At 34.2% G+C, this 12,697-nt stretch overlaps 1 protein-coding gene across 1 annotated transcript in view; it reads right to left on the reverse strand.

Annotated features, from left to right (window-relative positions):
• The window catches only part of Lim3 (Lim3 homeobox protein), a 213,845-nt gene that overhangs the window by 176,802 nt on the left and 24,346 nt on the right, over positions 1-12,697 (reverse strand). The gene's annotated exons all lie outside the window — the stretch shown is intronic.

Raw genomic sequence — 12,697 nt, forward strand, 5'->3', positions numbered from 1 at the left:
ATTTAAGTGCAAAGACAGTTCGAAGAATTATAAAAAAAAAACCAAATTTCACGCATTTAAAATTTTGTTTCATCGGGAGTTAAATGAAAACGATTTTCAAAGAAGAATGAATATTTGTATGTGGGTTATAATATATTTGTATGTAAGTGTATGTAGGTAAGTAATAGTTTCATTTTTGTCTCACATATATCTGTATTTTATTTAAAATTTATTAAATTTGATATTATGTAAAAACACCATCCTTTTTCATATTTAACATGTAACATTTTTAGTTTGTAGAAAAGGTACGTCCCACACATTTAACCGGAAATCACCATTGTCCGACACGTGGACAGAGCGCCGGCTGTTAATAGTTGGGGAATCCCACCAACCCTTAAAGAGCCCAACTGTTGACACCGCCAACCCCACGCGTTTCCGGTTAAAACAATATCTTCGACATTACGGTAAATCTGTGTTTCCGCTATCACAATAGCCACGATTAATTTGAATAGATTCCATTTGAAGGGTGTTCGTGACTGCCGCCCGGAAAAATTGAAAGGAAATGACAGGCCAAAAATGAATTATGAAAACTCGAAAAGTCATTTATTAATTTGTTAGAATAATCTCTGTATTTGTTAGACCGTGTCGATGTCTCGATTGTTAAAATATTTGTAGCTGTAAACATTTCTAGTTCAGAGACCCTGCGCAGATGCTGTTATAATATGCAGAGTGAGTTTTTAGTGCGACATTGGTCAATAATTCCATTATGGTAAAGAATATCCAAAAAGGTATTGAGAAAATATGTAGGCAATAATATTCTCCAGGCTTGGATAATATGCCGAATTCTACAGTGTGCTCAATAATCATACAATTTTTTAATGACAGTGTATTTTCTCATATTTAGATTCCTCTTATTGTCCATGCTCTTACGAATTGTCTTCGAAATCGCTATGAAATAAATACCCTGTATATAAAGAATCAATCCATAAATAATTATTCATTTTCCATAATAATATAAACAGTGTGTTCTAGTTTTTAAATTAAGTTTAACAGAAATCATTGACGAATAGCCATATACTGGGTGAACTACAAAAGAAAATTACGATTTTCTCATTATTTTTAAATGTACTATACGATACTTAAACACTATACTTTGTAGCGTTTTAAATTTGGTGGAATATTTTCGTTTTTCTGTTTGCAAATCAATTTTAAAACGATCAATATATTATGGCATTTTAAGTTGAGATTCTAAATATCAAGTTTTGGTATTCAGCTGTTTTTGTCTTTTATCGTTAAAACGCAATAAACTGGAATATTTAAAAGTTGTTTCGAGTCCCCTAATAAAATATTGCAAGTCAGGTATACGTTTTTCTAAGACGTATTAACTGAGAATATTTGTTTGTCTTTATTTACATTAATATTCCCCTATTCTCTGTATGTATTGTGAGGTAAAAAATTTCCAGTTAACCAATTTAAAAGTAAATACTCAAGAAGTTTTTTGTCGGTTCGTTGCTAAGAACGAGGTCAAAAAAGGGTAGATTATTTGTTTTAAGTTTGTAGGCAAAAACTGTGATACGTAAAGGGAAATTTATTTTGCGTTGAAATTTGTAAAATGTAAGGCATCGGGGAGTCGACATTTAAGCCCCAAGCAGAGCAGACAGAAGAGATTTTGAATCGCGAGTCGATTCAATTTTTTTGGTGTAATATCTTAAGACCAGTTAAGGTGATGATACTCTTTGCAATGTGGCAGTTTAGATCAGAGTAATCACCCATAAGATTTGTGCAGTACATCGGCACTGATGAAATTTGGAAAATGTTTATATAGAATGTCCCCGTCGACAGCTTGATTTCCTCCATCAAGTTTCTGTTCCAATCGTTCCTGCCTACGTATGGAAATGGTTTATTTTTATTCAAGTTGAGAGTTATGTCCTTTGCAGCTCCAGTCCCATAGATGTTAACAAGTTTTTTTTTGAAAGTTAAGTGCTAAACAGTGAAATCAGGTAACAATTAACATTTTAATTTTAAAGTAAAGACAGACATTTTTTTGCTAAAACAATAATTGCTTTCATTAAAATTTAAAGGATTTGTAATAAATAATAAATTGTAAATTTTATGGTTTAACAGCTGTCATTTTAATTGTTTTTTTTTTAATATAATGCTAACATATGACAGCTAGCTTTGTTCATTTCGATATTCATTTGTTTTGTTTGTTTAAAAAAAAAGATTAATCTCTGTGCGATAACATTTGTAAGTTTTGTAGTATCTCCAATCTATTTGTAAACGGAGTTTGTAAACGGACACATGTAAGTTTTTTTTTATTCTGTATTTGACAACTATTTATATAGTATATTTTTTATGCCACTTATATGTTTGATAACTGTTTGTTTGAGACAGAAATAAATGTTTATTCCATTTCTCTGAACTACTTTGTTTGCTTTATTTTAGAATAATCTCCTAACCCTTTTATGTGTTTTTATTTTAGGGATATTTTTCCTAAATCCGGCAAGTTTAGGATTCTTCGAAGCGGCGTCCTTTCCTTTCAAATAGCTAGAAGTTCTTTTTCTTGTTGTCCCTATTTGCCAAGTGTCCAGGAGATTTGTGTAGATACCCCAATCCGACCCATTTATTTCAACTTATCCACGACCCCAGCTCTCCAACAACCCCCTGAGTACCGTTCGCATAGTAGCGTTTATTTTGCTTGTCCTATCTTCGCCCCCATAGTTTCAGTCCCCAATTTTCTACCCCATATTCTTACCCTGAGGTAGGCAAAATAATTTCGTTACAACTTTATATTTTCAAAAGGTACCAGAATTTTCTAAAATAGTCCATCTCTATCGTCGGTATTATGAATACCCTGCTAGCCGCATCGTATCTTCTACATAATCCTCGTCTCGAAGATTCTGATTTACGCGTCATCATTCTAAGAGATGTAAGCGTTATATGGGGTATAAGTCGAAATTAGCTTTTTCGTTACACAGCTCCCTTCTTAGATCTAAACGTCCCGATCAGCAACTCTATATGTAGGCTCAGGATAGCGGAATTTAGAGGACTCTTCGACTGCATAAACCCCTCAAGAAGAAATAACAGTATATTGACTTTAAAGTGCACGACCTCTTCGGGTTAATGCAACACATAGTAATTCATACGTCGGTTTCTCGGATCACTTCAAGAATGCTTCTCACAATTTTCTACTGCATGGCCTCTCTTTGGCATAGCCAAATGTTCATCATCTAGATTATCATTCTGGCTTTACAACTCTGCATCTCATGAATTTCTCTCCAGTCGTTCCTATCCATCGCCTTCCTCCGCCAAGCACGTATTCCCATATTTCTCATGTCTTCATTGATGTTATCAATGAACCTTGTTCTGGGTCCTCCTCTTCTTCTCTGGCCAATGGGTCTATCAAAGAGCGTTTTCTAGCTGGGTCATTTTGTTCCATCCGCATTACATGCCCTATCCACCTCAGACGTCCTAACTTAATATGTTTTACGATATCTATAGCCAAATGTTTGATGTCATAATTACACACAATTTTCTTCAAATTAGTTAGAGCACACCTTATGTCATCGTACCTTGCCCTGTCTGTATAAGAGTTCCTGGTCACCATATACAGCAAAAATCGAAACCATCTTCTAATCGCAGTACTCTTTTAACTTTAGGCTGCTGACTTTTCATCTCATCGAAGCGACCGAACTTCTTATTGAATATAGACGAGATCTCTTTCGTGATCTCGAGATCTTGGGCAACATAGTGGGCTAGAGAGACGTTTTTCAGAACACTAAAAAGATTCTGTTGAACTTTTGTGGTCACGTCGAATCTAACACTCTTTCTTTCTGCGAAATTTGACATACATTTTAGGAGTACTGAAAATAGGATCCTTAGTAGTATCTAACAGTACGTCATATTTCTTTTCTTCACTTATAACAGTTTTGGTTCTCTCATTTATTTTATATAAAAATAACCCAGACTGGTCCACAGATTTAACATAAGAACAAAAGTATTGAATATGACAATCTCATCTCAGAAAACTAAAACAATAGTAGTTAGCAAAGAACCAACCAGATGTAAAATAGAAATCGATGGCATCAGCATTGAACAAGTAATAGCAATAATATAGCTGGGAATTACTCTGTACAGCTATGGAGACCTGGACAAAGAATTGAGAGATCAAGTATAAAAAGCAAATAGACTGACAGTAGTCACAGACAGACTGAAGTCAAGAATTTATAAAGTCAGTTTAAGACCAATAATGACATATTCCTCAGAAACAAGGCCCAACACAGCCACAACGCAAAGGCTACTGAAAACGGCAGAGATGAGAGTACTGAGAAGAACTACAGGAAATACGCTGAGAGATCAAACGAGAAGTGAAGACATTAGAAGAAAATATAACTTACAGTATATAAATGAATGGACACAAAATAGAAAAAAAGAATGGAATAAAGGTATTAATCCGCCAATGAAAAAGCAGAATTGCTTTTAAAGAGGAAGAAGAAGAAGACAACTGACCCAGTGAGAACCAAACAATTCATTAATTTTTGATAGGCTCTTACGTTTTTCTTCCTGCATGCGGTATCCTGGATATCGCTGTTGATATATTCTAGATCCAAGTGGGCAATTTCTTGAACTTTCTCCCAATATCCAGATCATATCTATTTTCTTCCACAGAACAATCCATTTAGATTTGTTGAACCGTTTTCACAGGTTGTGAAGCAAAGAAATTCCTCTTCTTCTTAGTCCTCCATATTTTTTTCCCTGAAGAACGACTTGTATCACTTAAAATCTCTGCTCCTTTCTCATAATATGACCCGAAATTATTTACCGAATAAAAACCCTGCTAAAATAAGTTGATCAATATCATTTACTTGCCGAATTATGTTAACGTTTCAAGTATTATTAATAAGCAAAACATTTTAGTTACCGTTATATCAAACTTTTACCAATATAACAAAAAATTATTTACTATATTTAGTTGTCAGCTGGGACACAAAATGTACCTAGCAAAAATTTCGCATCCCAGCTCACATTAATCGTTACATAAATCGTGTCAAAGAGTTCTTAGTGGCAAATGTGCAAAACAGACGGTACACAATGTAGTGATGGAGTGCCAATTCAAAGCGTACGAAGGCAATCATGAAGATTTCCTTTTAGCTCTGAATGATGCTATTTGTTATTTAAGTAAGGTAGATTTTACGTAAACACGGAAGCAGGCACATCAGTAATCCTGGCCTGAAGAGGCATGCATGTCCATGAATCTCTCCTAGCTCCAATGCTCCACAGATATTCATCCGCCCCCGCCACGTACTGTTATACCATATGCCTATCATCTTAATTTGCATGTCGTATAAATGTGCTCTAAAAAGGAACAACGTGAAGTTTAAGTCCTGTTGGTTTAGGTTTGTTGGTGAGGTTTTTCGTACCCTCCTATCTTGTTTTGTGTTTTGTGTATTAGTAAATTTTTAAAGTGAATACTTCTTACTTATTTTGTGGCTTAGGTCCTTTTTGTTTAGTCTGATAAATATTAAATGAAATTAGTCATCTGTATCAGGTACCTCAAGTGGTAAAGTGTAGCCGATATCACGTGCCCATCATAAACACTAGAAAATTTTAAATTTGATCGTTGGCGGCGCGTAAGAAAGTATGTTTCGTTGCTGGCCACTTTTATTATTATATTCACAATAATATTATTCGCAATTATATTCACAATAATAATGTGTGGACTGAGCGGATGAGCGGATATTTAGTCTGTCAGTAGAAAGAGTACTAGCAATCGCAGGTGTTTGCTTAGTCTATATGTACATAATGTCTTCTAAAAACATCCAAAAACTCCTTCTTATTTAAAAAAAGTTGTACATCGAGTCATGCATTACATGAATTATAGTGTTACAAATACAATACTTCCCGCATGTATTGCGTTAATGGTAGTAAACAGAACGAAACGCAATTATTAAGATAAGAAGTTTGTTTGTGAGAAAAATGTAATTCTCTTAGTGAAGTGAGTGAAGTTAATTAATGTCCTGACATTATGTAACAGCAAAATAAAGACACAACAGATGAATCAACAGCTGAATCAGCAGATTTCTGCAACTACAAAACGAAGGAAATACTTTCATTTTATAAGCGTCAATAAATAATTAATAACTGGAATACAAAGTAAACGTTTATCATGCATGGTATGAAATAGTAAAGATAACACAGCCCAACAAACTGAAAAAATTTGGTGCTTTACAAATAACGAATTTTAAATATTTCTGATGCTCCAATTTCAAAAATAACTTTTTTTCATGGAATTTTTTTTAGAAACGATTGTATAATTTCAACTTCGCTCGAAAATATATAGACAAAAGCACCTGCAAATCACCAGACCGACTTACAGTAAATATGATAGATCATCCTATCATAGACTCAAGATACTAATCGAATATAATAAACGTCCGCACCAGAAGAGGATGTATTACGGACTCTTATCACTACTGGGTCAAAAGTAGGTTAAGGGCCAGAATATTATACTTTTAAAAAAGGAAACAGGTTCTAAACATGACCAATACAATGTAGAAGGACTCAAAAATAGAGAATATAAACAAAATATAAACATCAAACTAGAAAACAGACTAAAACTTGAAACCATAAATGAAGAGTGGGAAGGGTGCAGAAACATCATGAAAGAAGCAGCTAAACTTCCAGCAGCAGCTGGAAGGTAAACAAAAAAGAACCAGAATAAATTACTGTTTTGACGAAGAATGTCAGATCAAAGCAGAAAGGAAAAACAAAGCATAGTTACTGATGCAACAGGGGCACAAAACTCAACAAGCAGAGTAGGAATATAAATAACTACGTAAGGAAGAAAAGAAAATCTACCTCAGCAAAGAACTGCAAGATACAAATAAGCCAATAGAGACGAGACAATTTTACCAGAAAGTGAACAAAAGCTAGTGTTGCACTAGGTCAAGCAACCCGACACCTACACGAATAATAATTGATGACCTAGAACTGAAAGGTGTTGACACCTTCATATACTTAGGGTCGCTGCTAACCAAAGATAACAACGTCAGTGAAGAAATCAAAAGAAGAATAGTGCTCGCCAATAAGTGTTACTATGGCTTAAGAAGACAGATGGCCTCAAAAATGCCTAGAAAAATTAAACTGACTGTATACAAAACACTAATAAGACCAGTGCTAACATATGGTTCAGAAACTTGGACACTAACACAGAATGACCAAGAATTGCTCAAACGATATGGCCTCAACGTTAATATATGGAGGCATAAAAGAACAAGGTTTGTGGCGCAGGTGTTACAATTTTGAGTTGTATAGAAGATTTGGAGAACCTGACGTTGTAAAATTCATTAAGGTAGCACGCCTCAGATGGATAGGTCATGTAATCAGACGAGAGGAAGATGCCATAGTCAGAAAAGTTTTTGACCGAAGAGGGCCGATCGGACAACGAAGAAGAGGAAGACCGAGACTTAGGTACCAAGACAACCTAGAAAATGATTTGAAGTCTATTGGAATTAGAGCATGGAGAAGAGTTGCCAGAGACAGGGGCGAATGGAGGATTGTTCTGAAGAAGACTTTGGCTCATAAAGAGCTGTAACGCCACTGATGATGATGATAAAGAACAAAAGCAAAAAAGAATTAAAAAAAAATTAAAGAGATAAGGAGGGTAATATATTGACAGAACAGCAAGAAAAAATAAAAAGATGAAAATGCTTTAAATTTATGTGTTCTTAATGTTTTTAATATGCCATACGCTACATAAGAAATTAATTCGTTTTTTAAAGTTTTATATATTTTTTTGGAAGCGAATCATCTACGGTAACGGAAGACAGCAGGTCATCGGTTGCCAGAGAGCTACGTAATGATTGTTTGCGTTTTCTGTGCTTCCATGCATGGAAAACATCATATTTTGTATGACTGCGAAGCACTAAATCCCAAAGTCAATAAAGCCTAATATAATATTTTTCTTTATCAGTTGCGAAAAATCGCGTTTGAAATAAAAAAATAATTAAAATCTTTCCTGCTCTGTGGTTAACAGTTATAAATTTATTATGTAAATAAAAATTCTATTACTGAAGTTTTTTTCAGTTGTGTAAAATGGCAGTGTAGTATGCCAAAATTATAATAACTGGAATAAATATATATTTTAGTCATACATACTTTGATCAAACTGATTTATAATTGAATTTTTTGTTGCGAGACATAATATATTTCGCCATCTTTCACTTCCCGGCAAGAATCACGACAGACGAGAATAAATAAATAATGTGCCTTCTCCAGCATCATCCATTAATTCAAGTCAAATTCTAACCAAACTCTCACTGCCAACTCAAGGCACTAATTTTCCAACAAAAGGACATCGATTCTAATCTAATTATCGAAACCCAAGCATAGGGAGAACCAAAGGTGTAGATAAAAGTTTTTTAAAGGGAGAAGTAGGAAATATTTTCAATAATAGGTAAACGTATTGTAAAGTCCTCTTTTTATTTAAAATATATTATTTCTAAAAATTTTTTTCCCACTTCAGAATGGAAGTGAAGAAAATTATTTGGCACTAAATCAAAGTTTTAAAGTTTTAAAGATTGACAAAAGTTATAAGTGGTTTATATCAATACTGAAATAACCAAAAAAACTATTTCTTTTTTGCCAGTTCCTTCTGCTTACAAGTGATGAAGTGCTACAAATTGCCCCCTTTTAAATTAAATGTCTGCCCCAAAAAAATACAGAAAATGGAAGAAAATCTTCAAAGCAACAATATAAGGCGTACAGATATCTACGCAATTTAAGAGAAGGATACAAACCCCGAACAAATCTATGCAGAAATCAAGAAGAGCAAATAACCAGTGATCCAAAAGAAATAAAATTAGTCTGGAAAATCTATTTCCAAACTCTTTTAGGGACACAAGAAAATGAAGAGCATATGGACGTGCATCACAATGAGGGAGACACCGTAAATATAGAACCCCCAACGATGAAAGAGGTAAAACAGGCAATACGACCACAAAAGAACAATAAGGCTCCAGGTATTGATAACGTCCCCACTGAGCTATATAAATTAGGTGGCGATCACCTAGTAGGACAAATGCATGTGCTCATGAACAAGATTTGGAATGATGAAAAGATCCCTAATGATTGGAAAACCGGGATTATATGCCCAATCTATAAAAAAAGGGGATAAACTGAAATGCGAAAATTATCGCGGCATAACCCTCTTGTGCACGGCGTACAAAATTTTTACTTACATACTAAACAAACGACTCCAACAACTAACTGAAAATATTGTCGGGGAATATCAAACCGGTTTCCGACAAGGAAAATCTACAACTGACCAACTATTCACAATGAAAGAAATTTTAAACAAATCGTGGGAATACGACATTGACGTCCACAACATATTCATAGATTTCAAACAAGCCTACGACTTAATTAATAGGAACACGTTATATCAAATATTGCAGAGCTTTAATATCCCCCAAAAATACATCCGACTGGTAAAAACAACAATGGATTCGTCAATAGCAACTGTCAGAGTCCAAAATGAGCTGATTGAAAACTTTACAATAGTCCAAGGATTAAAGCAAGGAGACGGGCTGGCACCGACACTATTCAACCTGACCTTGGAATATGTGATAAGACAGCTGAATATAGGAAGAGGTAATCTCCTAACAAATAAATCAATACAGATTGTCGCCTATGCCGATGATATCAGCATCATGTCTCGCAGAACAGAAGAGGCAACAGAAATATATTCACAATTAAAATCAAAGGCAAAAGAGACCGGACTAGAAATAAATATTCAAAAGACAAAAAAGTTAACATAGGCAAGAGCTAGGGGAAACAGACGCACAGTTGAATTAGAGGACGATATTGAAACGGTAGAAAGTTTCACATATTTAGAAGTTGCATTAAACACGGATGGAACAGAAGAACCAGAAATCCAAAGAAGAATAGTAAAGGGAAACAAAGCTTATTTTTCACTCGATCATGTGTTCCGCTCCAAAAACACACACTGGAGATCGAAAATCAGGGTCTACAAAACTATTATCAGACCAATAGTAAGTATGTTATGCATACGAGACATGGGTGATGACAGAAGAGACAAAAAGAAGACTGGAAGTCTTCGAAAGAAAAGTCCTAAAAAAGATATTTGGACCTATTAACGAAAACGGAATATGGAGATCCAGCTATAACCATGAACTCTATCAACTGTTCAAAGAGACACCGATCTCAGAATTCGTTAAACTTCAGAGACTTCGCTGGGCTGGTCATGTAGTAAGAATAGAGACAGACAGATTGCCGAAAAGAGCCCTAGATAGTAAAATGCAGGGCGCAAGACCAAAAGGAAGGCCACGTGACGTGAGAACCTGGAGAAGATCGGCGCGAGACCGACAAGGTTGGAGGCATAGTTTGGAGGAGGCCAAGGCTCGATTTGGGCTGTAGCGCCCTTCGAGAGAGAGAAATTAAATGTCTGTTGTGCCTTTTTGATAATTACAAGTTGGAGTTATTACACACTCAAACTTATATCAACTATGGGACATCTATCTTTTCTACATTATCATAGTGTTGTCTATTTTAAATAAATAATTTCAATAAATTAACACATATTTCCAAAATATACCTCTTAAATAAATATAAATAATGTAACAGATCACATTTAATTTCAACAAACAATTTACGCAATACCTACATTCCTAGTCTAGTTGTTAATATCTTTTCCTCTCAAGAACTTACCCTTTATTTGTTAAATAGTTGCAGTAAAACCGATGATCACCTGTCACCAGTTTACCATAGCAGTTTTTAGTTATGTTTTTTCAAACATTAAATAATAATCCTTGTATCGACATGTAGGTAATATTTATTAGCTATTTATTTATTTAATTTCAATTTTACTAGATTGTTTACTAGATTAATATTGGGATAATTGCCGTATATTCTGTACCAGACAGTACCCTAATACGAGTTGTTATATTTTCAGCATTTAGTTTACCATGTACCATTGACCTGAAGATGCATAGCAAATTATCGTATTCGAAACCGGTCGTTGGTAGAATGAATTGATTGTGAGTAAGTCTTATTCTTATTTCTTTTTACCTATTTGAAATGGACTCACACATGCACCATATTTAAGATATTTCAAGATTTCAAGAACCAAAATATTATTGAGTGAGACAAAAAGAGACTAACATTAAAGAATTTTAAACGAAATAATTTAAAGGTATGGTAAATAACGGCCTAGAGGTGTTAATACGCACAATAATAGTTTAAATATTAATTTGGCTGATTTATACTCAAAAAATTCCAAATGGCATATCAAGAAATCTTATACCAAGTTCGTTAAGGAAAACAAAGCCAAAGTCCAATATTAATTGGAAAGAGAACAAAATAAACAAAGGAAGAAGGCAGATGATCTGCTAGGTAAAGGAAAAACGAAGATAATATCTGCTAAGACCCTTCCAAAACCTTGTTTTGAAAGAATATCGTCGTACTCGGAAGTTTTGGTTTCCTTTTGTAAACCAAAACTCATTTGCAACTTCGTTCTTGTCGTTTTTCATCACTTTTTTTTCTGTGGCACTTTTCTGGTGAGTTCTTTCTTCAAATTTACGAGTAATAATATTCAATATTGATGGTTTATGCTATCACTTTTTCTGCTGGTATTCACTCAGATGATATTGATTTAATGTTGGTGCGATATTTGTGATATTTGATTAACTGTGAGCAAATGCGGCACTTTCTTTAGACTCAACATTCTCATTGACATATTTATACTGCCTTCTGATATCTTCAACTTCTTTAACTCAATTTTAAATTCCTGCCAAAACAGTCAGCTGTCAGTTTAGGGAAATTTTGTAATCATTCGTGGAGACTATGTAATACTTTCTGCACTTTTGCTAATGCTGCTTTAATTTCTGCAGCCTGAAGTATCATGTGTATTAATATAAATAAATTCATCCTCTTATTATCGTACCTATCTTGCAACATTTTCCAGGCAGCACTTTAGTTTGCTTCTGTTAAATGCAAATGCTGCATTATTCTGTTTGCTTCTTGTCGGATGTCACTTGTCTTCATATACTGCATTTTTCTCACATTTAATAGTTGGCTGTTCTCATGTATCAAAGGTTTAAACAAATCATGGAACGTTACCCACGATTCATATTTACCATCAAATATAGGTAGTTTTACTTAAGTAAATGTAACTTTTCTTTCTTTTATCATTCTGCCTCTAATGTCTTATTTTTTCTTATGACCTATTCATTCTCGAGGGTTAGCTCCATAATTAATGCGTCTATTTATTTATACATTTTCTTTTAAATCTCTTTGTGTATCACTTTCGTCTTCTTCTTATAATTGACTAAGCTTTTCCATTCTGATTTTCTTGATGACGAAGACTTGTATGAAACGTAATAATCTTTTAGTTTATTGTTACGATAAATTCTGACCCAAAAACATGTTATTACTAATATACTTATTCATTCGAGTATTTTCTAGGTAATGCCTACCTGACACACGATGTTATAAAAACAACAATTCGGCCCTTCTGGAGACGAGCCGATATGAAAATACCAGTTTGCCGTTATCATTTCGCCGCTTCGAGAGGGCCGTCGACGTTTCTAGTTAACGGTGCTTTTTATACAAATACGAAAGTTTCTAAAGAACAGGACAGTTAATTTTGAAGAGGCTTGCGCCCGCGATTTAATTGTTACGTTCGTCTAGATAAATTATG

The sequence above is a fragment of the Diabrotica undecimpunctata genome, chromosome 1 (assembly GCF_040954645.1).
Source record: "Diabrotica undecimpunctata isolate CICGRU chromosome 1, icDiaUnde3, whole genome shotgun sequence".
Classification (NCBI taxonomy): domain Eukaryota; kingdom Metazoa; phylum Arthropoda; class Insecta; order Coleoptera; family Chrysomelidae; genus Diabrotica; species Diabrotica undecimpunctata.